Source organism: Notamacropus eugenii, chromosome 6 (assembly GCF_028372415.1).
Source record: "Notamacropus eugenii isolate mMacEug1 chromosome 6, mMacEug1.pri_v2, whole genome shotgun sequence".
Classification (NCBI taxonomy): Eukaryota; Metazoa; Chordata; class Mammalia; order Diprotodontia; family Macropodidae; genus Notamacropus; species Notamacropus eugenii.
The window spans coordinates 76415104-76429525 of record NC_092877.1 but is presented as its reverse complement, the minus strand read 5'-3'; positions in this window follow the sequence as shown (position 1 = coordinate 76429525).

Below are 14422 nucleotides of genomic sequence, written 5' to 3'. Positions count from 1 at the left end.
GCTCATCTGCATCTAGTTATTTTTATTTGTATCCTGCCTTTAGAATGAAAGTTTCTTTTTATATTACCTTTGAATTTTGTTGTTGAGCTGTTTGTCAGTCATGCCTCACTCACTATTCATGACACCATGTGGTGTTTCATTGGCAAAGATACTGGAGTGGTTTTCCATTTCCTTCTCCAGCTCATTTTACAATGAGGAAACTGAGACAAACAGGGTTAAGTGACTTGCCCAGGGTCACACAGATATCTCTAGTCATTTGAACCCAAGCCCAGTGTGCTATTCACTATATTATGTAGCTGCCACATAAAAGCTATAGACATAGGGAAGAGGAACTTGGGCTTTTCTTCCCTCCCTCTTCACCCAAGCATATATGTAATGCCCTGGATGTTATATGTGTATGTATATATGTGTGCATATACACACATAAAATATATACATAATATATACACATATACACATTATATACGTGTATATTTCCTGTGTATCTCCCTCATTAGAATATAAGAACTTTGATGAAGTCAATCAATCAATAAACACGTAAGTGCCTACTATGTGCTATTCATTGTGCTGAGTACTGGGAACAGTCCTTTCTTTGTATCCTCAGTGTTTAATAGATTTGTTCTGGATTAATAGATTGATTTTAGAGATTTTTTTCTTTTTTTACCATCTTTTCCTTTGAAATTTCCTAACTCTTTCCTTTGGGCTCAATCTTATCTCTCTAGTTTACCTTTCCCCGTCCCTAGAGGTCACTTGAGAATATGGGAAAGAGTTGGGAGACCTCCTTTCTCTTTTTCATACTTAAGCCTTAAGACTTGCTCTATGCTAAACACAATCTGTGTGCTTCTTGGGTTTTCATGGTTGTTCCTTTGGAAATCCAGTGAAGAACTGTGATGGACATGGGGAATTGGCATGGGTTCCATGGTTTAGAGTAAGATGTGCAAAGAACCCAAATGTACTGGAGAAACAGCCCTGACTGTACCACAATGCCAATCATGTGCCCAGCTTCCATTGACTACTGGAAGGAACTTTAGTGCTATGTTGATACAGAAGGAAGGCTTGTGTTTGCAGTCAGTACCATAGGCTGGGTCTTATTGGCCATTCAGGGAGGTTAGATTCTTTTGCTTTTTCTTTCTGATAGTTTGTGTCTGAATCTTCCTTGTGGGGGTTGGGGTAGGAACTCGAAAGGAATGTGCTTAGATGATTAAATCTGGTCTCAGCCCAGTGTGGTTAAATCCTGGCACTTCCTATAACAACATGAATGTTGTCATTCTATTAAATAGAATGAACCAGAATCAGCCTGCATCTACAGAGCCTCCTTCTACCAACTCTACAAAGAGGGAAAGTTGAGTGTGTTTCATAATTCAATCTCAAAAATATTTATTGGTCCAGAGTTGCCATTTCACCAGAATGGGGAACAGCTGAGGTAACAACCTCGCGCGCGTGGTCATGGGCAACTCATCTGCAAATTGTAGTCTTAGAAAGTTGACTGCGGCCCTGAGATGTTAAGTGACTTGTCAACCACAGCCAGTGTGTGTTCAAGGTAGGACCTGAACATAGATTTTCCTAGCTCTAAGAGCATCGTTTCACTTACTAAACCACGCTGTCTCTCTGCTGGACAAACACTGGACATGTGGTAAGGATTTGCTGAATGGAACTGAATTGAATACCTGGTTCATTTCCACTTGCATTCTTCACCCATCCATATATTCATCACCCACCCATCAATCCACTCATTCCTTGTAACCTGCTGTTCTTGTTACCTGCTATCTTTTTGGGAAAAAACTGTCTCTCATTTGTTATTTGCTATGCTCCTTACCAAGTACTGGCATGATATGGGAGGATACCAGAAAGCAAAACAAAACAGAAACAAAACAAAAGAACCCAACGACTTAAGACAGGACTCCCACCCAAAGAAGCTCACAATTTTCACTGGGGAGACAAGACATACACATGAAGCAATTAGCAAACAGCCAAAACCAGTAAATAATTAAGAGCCAAAAAAATGTGTGACAGAGATAAGAGCTATAGGAGGTCAGAGGAAGGAAAGATCAATGTGGTGATCAGACAGTTCAATACAAATGTCTTAGTCTGAACACCAAATCTGATAACTTGCCATCTGTTTCTGTTTGTTTGTTTAAGAATTTGCTTCCATTATGTAAAATACCCTATCATGGGGTGTTGCTTGTATTAATGACTGTTTCTGCTATGGGGAGGCAGCATCCTATACTTCATCCATCGCTGGCTGGCTGATCCTCCAGAGTCAAACCGTATTAGGCCTTCATGCTGCTTGCCACTTGGCAATCCCAATCCATCAGCAGTTGTTGGGGTAGCGCACCTTTGTGCTTGGAGCACTTGGAGGAGGCTGGATTGGAGGAAACTCATCAGTTCCTTCTGAGAGACAAATCAAGGGCACAGAGCTCCTTGTCCCATATTAATGGCTCACAAGGAGCCCTGCTGGGCCACTCTTATTTTTGCCTGGGGAAAAGAATCTGCAAACTCTGAAACTTAAAATGTACACATTTTCCCCCAAATGAGATGTAGTTCCAAGGGAGTTAATTATCATACAATTACTGTAATGGAAAAGAAAATCCTAATCAAACATGAATAGCTTGTCTAACCATTAACCAGACTATAGTGAACCATTACTTAGCTCTGATTTTGGTAATCCATCATCAGCTTCTTGGTTCTCGGTTAACAAAGGCATAAATGAACTTAAAGTTATTTCCAGCTTAGAGGATTGGCAAAGCTCATCTCAGAATTGTTTAGTCATTAAGTTTTACTAAAACCTTTCTCTCTCTAACTTTTCTAAGGGAGTGGTCACTGTAGACAACTAGGGTAAAGGCAACAATTTCCAGGACTTTGGCTTCATAAAATATAGTGCAGTGAATAGAGTTTTGGATTTGGAGTCAGGAACACCTTGGTTCAAAACCTACCTTAGATACTTACCAGCTGTGTGAATCTGGGCCTCAGTTTCCTTGTCTGTAAAGTGAAAGGGCTAGACTTGATGACCTCAAAGATTCCTTCCAGCTGGAATTATATGATCCTATCACTTCAACATATGTCCCTCTTAAATTACTACAGATAATCTTGGGGAATTCTCTATGCATGAGTTTTCTACAACATTCAATTTGAGAATTTTGCTGGTAAAATGGATATGAATCCAGGGCCAAATTATAGGTGGCAGCAGGTAAAATCAATCCACAGAGACAGTGTATTAGATAGTCAGTTACTTTACTTTTAAGCTGTAGGGTAATCAAATAAAGAGGCAGTTGAATTTTATGTGCACTGAAAGAGACAGAGATAAGTTTACCTTTGCCAAGGAGGTGTGTCACTTTGTCTACTTCCTAAGTTACTACAGCCCTCATTAACTTAGATCCAATTCATTGGCCAGTCATGGCATCACCTTCCTGATGTCAAGTTCCTCTTCCTGAATGAAAGACAAGACGCAGGATAGTCTAGCTAAAACTGATCTACTTCCTATTTCCTGTACATGTCATTCCACCTCCCTCCTCAGCCTTTGTACAAAATCTCCACCATGCCTAAAATTCTCTTCATCTTTATCTCTTCCCTTGCTAACTCCTTAATTTTCTTCGATGCTCAATTCAGAAACGACAGTCTCCTGCAAGAGGCTTCTTCTGATCCACCCAGGTGTTTGTTTACTGAAATTACTTTGGATTTTGTTTTACACATATCTATGTGCATATATGTGTGTTTTATGTATATGCATACATATGTGTATCCATATATAATATAAGTAGGTACATGTGTATGCACATATGCACATATAAAACACATTATACACATATATACATATACCCATATTAAAATGTTATATGCAAAATATATCAGATCACATATATTATATATATATATGTATATCATTGTATATGCTTCTAGTTTTTGTTTCCTTTAGTTTAATATGAGCTCCTTCAAGGAAGGGATTTTGTACCCCCCTGTACTATCTTAGGTAGAGTGTTCAATAAATGCTTATTCAAATCAATTGAATGGAATTTTCCACCATGCTCTCCAGTGAACTCCACTGATGAGGAGAAGTCAGGGCAGTATATCTGTTTATGATAGAGCCCCTGGTGCCATGAGAAATACTGTCGATCTCCTCCCCAGAGACTTTTCTCCCTCTGAACAAGTTGTATCATTTGTCTGTAAGCACCCACCTCCTAAAACATGATCAGGGTGCATACATACATTGTGCTTTCTCTTCTGTGATTTTGGTGCTTATGCTAAAGAGAAGCAAAGTCTAGAAAAGCCTTCAAAGAAATAGACTTCAGGGTTGGGAGGAGGGAAGAAAACCAGGCTGGATATTCCAAAAGGCTTTGAATGCTAACACTTGCTTTTCAGTCCTCTCTTTTTCCCCCTCAAGAGTTTTGAAACTGAAAATTAGCTTTGGAATAGAGCCTGAGTAGGAGTTAGTGCAGGGAAAAGACTCCAGTGGCAGGCAGACTGTAGCATATGAAAAGAAGGCCCAAGGCAGAAACTGGGAAAGTCAAGTGAGGAAAGAGATGCTAGAACTGAAATCATACTGATAGCTTGTTGTGAAGTCTGGTACAAGGAGGATGAGGAAGATGGGTGGGTGGGGGTGGGAATGGGACTATAGGAGACAGCAGAGCAAAAATGGAAATGTTTCTGTGAGGATAAGTAAACATTTTTGGACATGAACAAGGTGGGAATTTGTCTTGTTTGACCATGCACATTGGTACAAGGATTTTGTTTTTCCTTTTTCCTTCTACATGGGGATGTGGGAGGAAGAGAAAGAAAAAGAGATTCTTGTTAATTGTAACATTTTTTAAACATTTAATGGAGCACATGAATCCTCATCTGATGTGCCCATGTCAATCTTTCTGTATCATCATTGGCATAAAGAGGTCTGTCAGCATGGGTAAATCTATTCCTTGCTATAGGTGAGGCTTATAGAAGGTGATGGATAGGCTTCTGCTGGACCCCACTGAAATATTTTTAGTGCCAGTTGATGTGGAGTAGCCTGTCTCCAAGGGAGGTGGGGGCAACATGGATGGGGATGTGAGATTCATCCTGGCCTGATTACTTGGGTGGTGGCCCACAGAGATACTTCCTGCTGTTAACACTCTGGATGATGAAGCTTTCCTGAAAGAGACTAGATGAGCATCCTAATGTATTGGATGTATGAGGCAAGCAGGCATTCATGAAATTCCTTGTTCCTAGGTGATCACAGGGGCTGAAAGAAGTAGCACCCAGTCCTTCATGTCCAGCTTGTCTCTGACTCTCCTGGTCTCAGAACAAAAGAATGTTAACTGCAGCCCTTTGGGAGTTTCCGTGTCAACAGGAAAATTGGTAAATCAAATCCTTTAATGAGCTCTGAGAGGCAAGCAAGGTGTCATGAATAGAAGGTTCACCTTTAATTCAATAATCATAAAAGCTAGTATCTGGGACTTAGAGATAGAAGGATTCATGGAAGTAATCAAGTCCACCCCCTCATTTTATTTATTTTAAAAAATACTTAGTATTAGAAACATTTATTATCTTTTCTTCCCTACTGAACAATAAAATAGAAAAAAAAAGTACCACAGTAAATAGATATAGTCCAACAAAACAAGTCCTATCGTTGCCATCCTCCTTCTGAATTCTTTCTCCTTTTCCTCATCATCACTGTCATTATATTGCTTTAAGCACTTTACAAATATTATATGTCATTTTATCCTCACAGCAATACAGGGAGATAAATACTATTAATATTCCCATTTTACATACGAGGAAACTGAGGTAAACAGAGGTTAAGTTACTTGTCCAGGATCACACAACTAGTAAGTCTCTGAGGTAAAAATTCAAGTCTTCCTGACTCCAGCTCCAACACTCTAGTCATTGTATCACCAAGCTTCCCTGTTCAAAAATGGAGCAGTCATGTTCAAAAACATTCTGTATTTTAAGTCCATCGCCTCTCTGGCAGGATTTGGAAAACATGTTTCATCTTCAGGCTTTTGGATTTGTGGCTTAGCATTACCTTGCTCAGAGTTCTAAAGTCTTTCAAAATTGTTTTTCTCCATAATGTTACCATTGTATAAATTATGTTTTCCTAGTTCTCACTGTGCTTCAGATTTCTTCATTGAGGTCTTCTCAGTTTCCTCTGAAACCAATCATTTAATCTTCTCTTCTGGCCTAGTGATATTCTATTATGTTCATGTATCATAATTTGTTTAGCTATTCACAATAGGTAGACATTCCCTTTGTTTCCACTTTTGGACTACTATGAAAAGAGCTGCAGAAAATATTTTATTCCTTTGATCTCTTTGAGATATGGGTCTTGTGGCACTTTCACTGGGTCAAGCAGCATGTACAGTTGGATGACTTTTTGCACCCCCATCATTTTACTGATGGAAAATTGAGGGACAGCAAATTAAATTATTTTCATTTGGTTGTACATGCCATACATATCAGAACAAGGGTATGAATTAAAGTCCTTTGACACCAAATTTAACATTATTTTCACTACACTCGGACACAAGGTGACTATGTGACCATGGGGCAATCACTTATTCTCTCAGTGTCCCAAGTATCTCTCCAAAACTATTTATTAGCAAGAAATAGCAGTAGATCTGCATCACTGAAGGGAGTTTCCACACTGGGAGTTCCCTCCATGGATGAACTCCCATTCCTAAAACAAAACAAATACTCTAGACCTTACTTTAGCTGTGTCAATGTGGGTCTGACTTCCACATCAATTAATCACTAAACATTAATTAAGCACTTACATTCTAGATACTGCACTAGGTACTTAGGATATATAGATGAAAATGAAACAACCTCTGCCCTCGAGAAGATTGCCATTCTGGAGATGGTGATGTGGATGTATATTTCAAAATACATGTAAATCAACGTAAGGTAATTTAGGTTGGGGAGAATGCTAGTAGTTGGAGGGATCAGGAGAGGATTCAGGAAAGAGATAGTGCTTGATGCAATGGAAAGAGGTTTGAACTGGAAGCCAGAGGGTGCAGATCGAGGCTTTGTTTCTCACTTCCCATGTATCTAACAGAAGACATAGTGTATGGAGTGTTGGACCTGGAGTCAGGAAGATCTGAATTCAGCCTTGCTTACTGACTTGGTGACCCTAGGACATCTATCATCATTTTAATTTCAGCAAGTCTGTATTTCAACAATACTAATCATGCTAACAATAATGATAGTAATAGCTTTCATATAGTGCGTAAGGTTTGCAAAGCACATTACAAATATTATCTAGTTTTGTCCTTGAAACAGCTATGGGATGCAAGTGCTATTATTATCCCCAGACAAAGGTAAAGTGACTCATCCAACTAGCTAGTGTCTGAGGCTGGATTTGAACTCAGCAGGTCTAGCATTCTATTCACTGTACTACCTAATATATGCTGATACATCATTGTCATCTTCATCTCTCTAAAACTTCCCTTTCTTCATTTCCTTGATTCTCTTGAGGTATCCCATGTACCTGGTAGCCTAGGCAATTACCTTATTATCTGGATATTTCTTATTTCATCCTTTCCTCCCAAGTCTCTGCTCATACAACCACCCCCCCGCACCTCATGCAGGCCCCTTCACATTCCCATGTCCACCCATTGAGAACCCTCTCCAAGGCTCAGCTCAACTGCCACCTTCTCCTTGATGTCTTTCCAAGATCTCACTAGCTATAAATGTCCCTCGAGCCTTGATAGTTCATGTCAGCTGGTTTATATTCTCCCAGCGTTCCAACTACAGACTCATTGCTCTATCCACTGGACCACACTGCCTCCCAATGTGTGCAGGAGTGTGATAGGCAATTCGGTTGAAAGAGTAAGTTGGTGCCAGCATGTGAAGGTCTTTAAATGACAAGCATTTGTGTTTTGTACTAGAATCCATAGAGGAGCCCCTGAAGGTCTTTTGATCAAGGGAGTGGTCAAAGGGTCAGAATGACTTAAGAATATTATGTTTATAACTGCATGGAGAAAGGATCTTAGAGCTAAGGAGATCAGGTAGGAGGCCCCTGTAATAGTCCACATGAAAGGTAATGAGGGCTTGATTATGGGTGGTAGACTTGTGACAGGTGGATGCAGAGATGCTTCTTGAATGGAAGCAACAGCAGAGCTCTCCTTTCTCTGTACTCACTGCCATGACTTTCCTCAAATTTTATTATTATTATTTTTTGGGTCCACATAGTCTACAATGAATAGAATTTCTTTTTGGTCTCCTGACTTCTTCCTTCTTCTTTTCCAACATGAAAACTTTCTTGGAGAAATCTGTCAGATTTGCTCATTTCTTTCTCCCTCTAGGATCAAGGGATCCTGTGGTCTCCTTGCAACAATAGCTGGGTTCCCGTAGGCAGCCCTTCATAAATCTCTGAAATGCAAGTTGCTGGTTTAGATGCTGATGAGACTGTGGATTTTCCTGGCTATATCTTGAGCTGGTTAACAACTATAAGCCAGAGCATATGACCATACATATCTCCTGTCTGCACAGAAATAGTTTTGCTGTAGCACTAACACTGTACATCGATTGCTTAGACATCATTTCCATCAATGATGATTTTTTTGGTAGTGATCAAGGTTGGAAGAGCCAATTGTGGGGCCATTACAAATGAATTTGGATTTCAATGAAATCCGTAAAGCAGCCACTAATGGGATATATCGCCATTCCGGAGATAGCTTAAGTGCTACTGTGGCTTACTTAATTCAAAGGGACATTTCATAATTCTGACGGAATTGGAATCATGGCTCAGATGAAATTTAGGAGCAAATTACAGTGATCTTGCCCTCTAGAGGCTTCAAAAGAATATGTCATTGCGACAGCTGGAATGGCTTTTGATGAGGCTTCTTTAGCTGGAGAGGGAAAGCTACTATTTCAGGGAGTTGAAAGTTTCTTGGGTCAAATGCCAGAAATGATCAGTTCTTTGCAGAGTGAGAATTGTGATTAAAGAGGGTGAAAAACATTAATGTTGCATGGAGCCAGATGAAATTAAAGCATTTTTAGGAGGACAGTGAGTGTGTGGCAAAATGTCCAGGGATCCAGGGGCCTCTCCTTCCTTTCTGTAGGTGAAGAAAAGACCTGGTTATGCTCCCCTTCTTGCTTAGATCTGACTGACCTGAGGTAAAATGGTGGAAGAAGGTGTAGGCTTTGTCATCTTCTTACCTTTCCTATCAATGTTCCCTTTTTCCTTTTAGCTCTCTATCTTTCTCAGAGTCCATCCAACAATTCAATTCAATAGGCATCTATTTATTAAGCATCAACTAAAGCCAGGCATTGTGTTAAACACTGGGCCTATCATGACAAAACAAAACAAAACAAAACAAAAGCTCTTACCCCAAACAGCTCATATTCAATGGGGAAATGTGGCACCATTTTGTCTCCCTGATCAGGGCTCCTCCCCTCTGTGTTGACCTGTCTGGTTGTCCAATGTTCTGGCACTTTCCCTAAATCCACACATTCTCCATCTCTCCTACCATAATCTGTACATAATAGAACTCATCTCAGTAAGAGCTAACATGTATATAACAGCATTATGGAACATTTTCCATACATTATATTATTCGATCCTTGCCAAAACAACAATAAAAACAACCACAAAACAAGACAAAACAACCCTATGAAGTAGTTGCTCTAATGGGAATAATGAGGATAAATTGGGATAACCATTTGACAGGTGAAAAAACGGTGGCTTCCTCAGAGAAGTAAAATGGCTTACAAAACTAGTGCAGAATCTGTGGTGGGATCTGAATCTGGGTCTTTATGATTCTATGGTGGCTCACTGCCTTTCTTAAAGGCCTCACTATATATAAGAAGCTAACCTTAAAATTAATTCCATCTAAGACATTAAACAGCTACTGATGACTTTTGTAGTTAACAAAGACTTCATTATCCTAACTTGCAGCAATGACTAACAGTAGAATCAGACACTAGAATAGACCAGGCATGGAGGATTTTTTTGGGAGGGTAAAGGTAGAATTAGCTCATCATGTTATCATGGCAGACCAAGACACAATTCTGCTCCTGGTTGTACAAAAGCCCTGTGAAGCACAATGTTCGAATACAAGGCAGACTCAGTATGAAAAAATGTGAATGTGATTTTAGGTTGCATAATAATAATATCTAACAATAACTGGCATTTATCTAAATTTTTTAGGTTTGCAATGTGCATTAACAATGTCATTTCATTTGATCCTATCACAACAACCCTGAGAAGGAGATGCTATTATCATCCCCAGCAGCTAGGTTGCATGGTGGATTGAGTGCCAGGTCTGTAGTGAGAAGGACCTGAGTTCAAATCCATCTCAGACACTAACTGTGTGATCCTGGGCAAGTCACTTAAACTCTTTTTGCCTCAGTTTCCTCATCTTGAAAATGGGGATAATAATAGCATCTTTTTCAAAGGATTGTTGTGAGAAGTGATGAAATCATAACTGTAAAGCACTTAGCCCAGTGCCCTCCAGGAAAAGTGCTACATAAATGCTAGCTGTTTATTATTATTATTTTATAGATGAGAAAACTGAGGCTGAGTGGAGTTACCCAGAATCACACAGACAGCAAGCTTCTGAGGTTAAATTTGAACTCAGGCTGCATCAAGACAGGCTTAGTGGTTAGGACAAGTGTAATTTCCTTTGGTACCCTGACCCAGCTAGAGCCAATCTAGAATGCGATGTTCAGCTCCAGGCATCCAATTTTAGGAAAGCCATTGACAAACTGGAGGCCATCCAGAAGAGATTTTGGTGAAAGCCCTTGAAACTGTGCTATAGGAAGAGGAGTTAAAAGAATTCGGGATGTTTCTCCTGGGAAAGGAAAGACTCAAAGAGGAGGTCTTAATTAATAGCTACTTGAAGGGTTGTGGTATAGAAGAAGGCTTAGTTTTTCTCTGCTTGACCCTAGAGAGACAAACTAAGACAGAAGAAGAGAAGTGATAATAAGGCAGTTTGTCCATGAACAGAGAAAATTTCCCAACTATGAGGTTTGGCCCCTGCCTACCTCCAAAGGAATGGACTGGTTCTATTACAGTCAGTTCTTTGTCCCTGGAAGTCTCTTCTACTTATAATTTTGATGCTTTCTTCTGACTGCCAGATCAGGGATTTACTATTTGGGTTTGTTGTAAATGGGATTCATGATTATGTCCCATGTTTGTTGGACAGAGTGACATGGATAGATCCCTTCCCTTCCATGTCTTAGATCCTATGATTTTCTAATCCTCCTAAAATCAAAATGCAAGGTTCCTGAGGGCAAGGATTGCATTTTCCCCTCATTTGTATGTATAATTACCATGCCAAAGCTTATTGGAGGAGAGTCAGACTTGAAGTCAACAATACTTGTGTTTCAGTCTTGTATCTGGCACCTGTTGGCTAAGTGACTTCAGGCAAGGTACAAAACATCTCTGCCTCCGGACAACTCCCTAAGACTCTACATTACAGATCTGTGGGCAATCTGCATCAATACAGGGTAATTCCACACCTGGATGAAATTGTAGGTCTGAACCAAAGAATAAGAACTCCAGTGCATACATCAGATTGTAGCTGTCCCTGAGAGCAGGGCCCCAGGCCAGAGCTGCCCATCATCCCAGGACACAGTTATGCACTGCTTAAAGGTCTACAAAGTATCTTCCTCATAACAAACTACTCTTCCAGTTAAATACAAGCATGATTATTCCCATTCTACAGATTCTATACCCGGGTGTTTCTAATCTAGGAGCCCATGTACCTATTTAAAAAAATAACTGAATTTCAATATAATTAGTTTTCTTGGTGAATCTACAAATTTTATGCTACACATTTAAAAACACAATGCTGAGAAGGGGCCCATCAACTTCCTCAGACTGTCTAAGGGGTTCATGACAAAAACAAAAAAGGTGAAGAACTGTTCTGGAGGAAAATAGGGCTCACAGCAAAGAAATGACTTCCCATCATCTCATTGCTAGTGAGTGACAGAGCCAAAAAATTAAGCCAGATCTCCTGGCACTCTCCGTGCCATCATACTACCTGTCAGTCCCCCATGGCACACAAGAGGCAGTAGACAAGACTTGTTGATTGATTGATTGTGTGCCCCTTGCATTTCCCTTTCTTCATTTGGGGAGGGATCCCAGGCTCATCACAGATACTGAGCCACAAACACTGGTTGTTTTTAGGATTTCAGACTTTGTAATTCCCTTGTAATTCCATTAATTCATGGAACTGAGAATCACTGTGGGGGAAATGCCAAATGGGCATGAAGGGAAGCCTGCTCTATTACAGCAGCAGCATCTTAGTACTCTGAGAGCCCATAGGTCTTTTCCATCTGTAATTTTGGTGCTTTTCTCTCACAGCCAGCTTTTTTTCCCCTGCTGCCTAAGCCAGGACAGCAAAGTAAAAGGCAAGAAGGTGCACATGGCAGAGCTGTTGATCTCATTTTAAATAAGCAAGTCTCCTAGAACCAAGGTATTTATGAGCTGTCGATTTCTGCACCTGTACGTTATCCTTTGTGACGCATAAGTCAACCCAATGCTGCTGCACCCTGACTCAGGGGTCATCCTTACAAGAGTATTAGGATTTCAGGTATGACAACCAGTACCTGGAGAGAGCTCCAATCCCCTCCCAGCTCAAATCAACGCTAAGGCTGTGATTTTCAGAACAGACTCGTAGACAGAATCTACATTTCTCTAAAGGTGACATTTTCTCTTGCTTAACTGATGTAAGGTCTATAAGATACCAATTCAACCAGAAGTAAAGTACAAAGTGAAGGCAACAGCAATTTCCAGAAGTTGTAAGGGCTGGGGAGTAGGAGGTCCTGCCTCTGACTCCTGTTAAATCCTGACTCAAAGGTTGCCTGTACATATATGCACATTGTCTTCCACTTTAGAATGGAAACTCCTTGAGGAAAGCGATTGTTGTTGTGGTTTAGTTGTATCCCCAGTTCTTAATAAGTGCCTGGCACACAGTATGTGCTTATGAAATGCTTATTGATTAATAGATTGATTATCTCTATTTCACAGATAAAGAACAAAGACTCAGAAGGTTGACTTGCTTCAGGTCACATAGCTAGTGAATAACAAAGTTCGGATAGGATCTTTTGATTCCAAATCCAACTAAAAAGCAACAGACAAACCTTATCAGTATCTGCCTATCTCTTCAGCTACCAAATCTACTGTAAAATGTACCTTAATCTATAATTAGGCAGGCATGTGTTTTGAACTTCTTGGCCTATATATTCTTGTGTATCTTTCATGAACAGGATCTGAAAAGCCTTATTCTGACCAGATAGCTTTGATTACGCAGCCCCTAACAGTGAGATGTCTGATAAGTGCTTTATAATGATGGTGTTTACTCTTTGTTATCTGTCCCTTCCATTGTGCCTAGCAATGTGTTATTCACACGGAGGGCATTTCAATAAGTGTTATTGATGGACCAAGGGCCTATCTGATAGAGCCTGCATTCCTACATATCTGCTGCTCTAGGAAAATCCTAATTTACAAATTCACCTTTAAGGCTCCCCACCAAGAAAATCCATACTGTGTAACATCTGCTACACTCTACGTCCTGTCTGTCTGTATCATCCCTCCTACTACTTCTCACTTCCTGTCCCCTTTCTCAAACACCCTATACTGTAGTTCCTTAATTTACATTTTCTAAGGAAGGAAAACAGGAAGAAAAAAAAAGAAGAAAGAATTGAAGAAAGAAAAAGAAAGGAAATAAAGAAGGAAAGGAGAGAAGGAAGGAGAGAGGGAGAAAGGAAGGGGGAGGAAAGAAAGAGGGAATGGTGGGGGGTGGGAGAGAAGAAGGAAGAAATAAGAAAGAAAAGGAGGGAGGGAGGGAAGGAAGTAGGGAGTAAGAGTGAAGCAGGAGAGAAGGAAGGAAAGAGAAAAAAAATGGATAGATGAAAAGAGGCAAATGTAGATTTAATATTGGGGGGGGGGATGTTTTTAACATTTATAACAATCAGATTTGTCCACAAGTGGAAGAGGCTAACACCAAATATGAGTGGATTTGCTTTCACTGCAGGTCTTCAGACAGAGGCTGGATCACCCACCATAGGTGATGTCTTAAGTGAATGGGTTGATCGGGCATGGATTGAACTAGATGACTTTCCAGTTCTGAGATTCTTTGGTCTTTTTGTGGTTGTTGGGGGTTAGGGGAGGATAACCCAGTCTATTCTAGGAAACTTTCCATAGCTTAACAATTCTGATACAGGAATTCCTAGTTTTCCCATCAGGGACAATTGTTATATATGGTCAAATGTAGGAAATTTCTCCTTTGTTTCTTGTTAAAGATACATCCACCTTTAATTATTTTGTTGTGGCTGCATGAGGAGACTAAGATATCTTGGTACTTGCTACAGGAAAAAAACTAACAAACAATGATTTCACTTAAATGCACTTACTGTCCTGTAGATTGATTTCTTACCTTCTTCTTTGTTGACCCAGCACCAAAGAGAAAGCAACAGTGGCAATAAACCAAAAACAAACAGCTTCCAC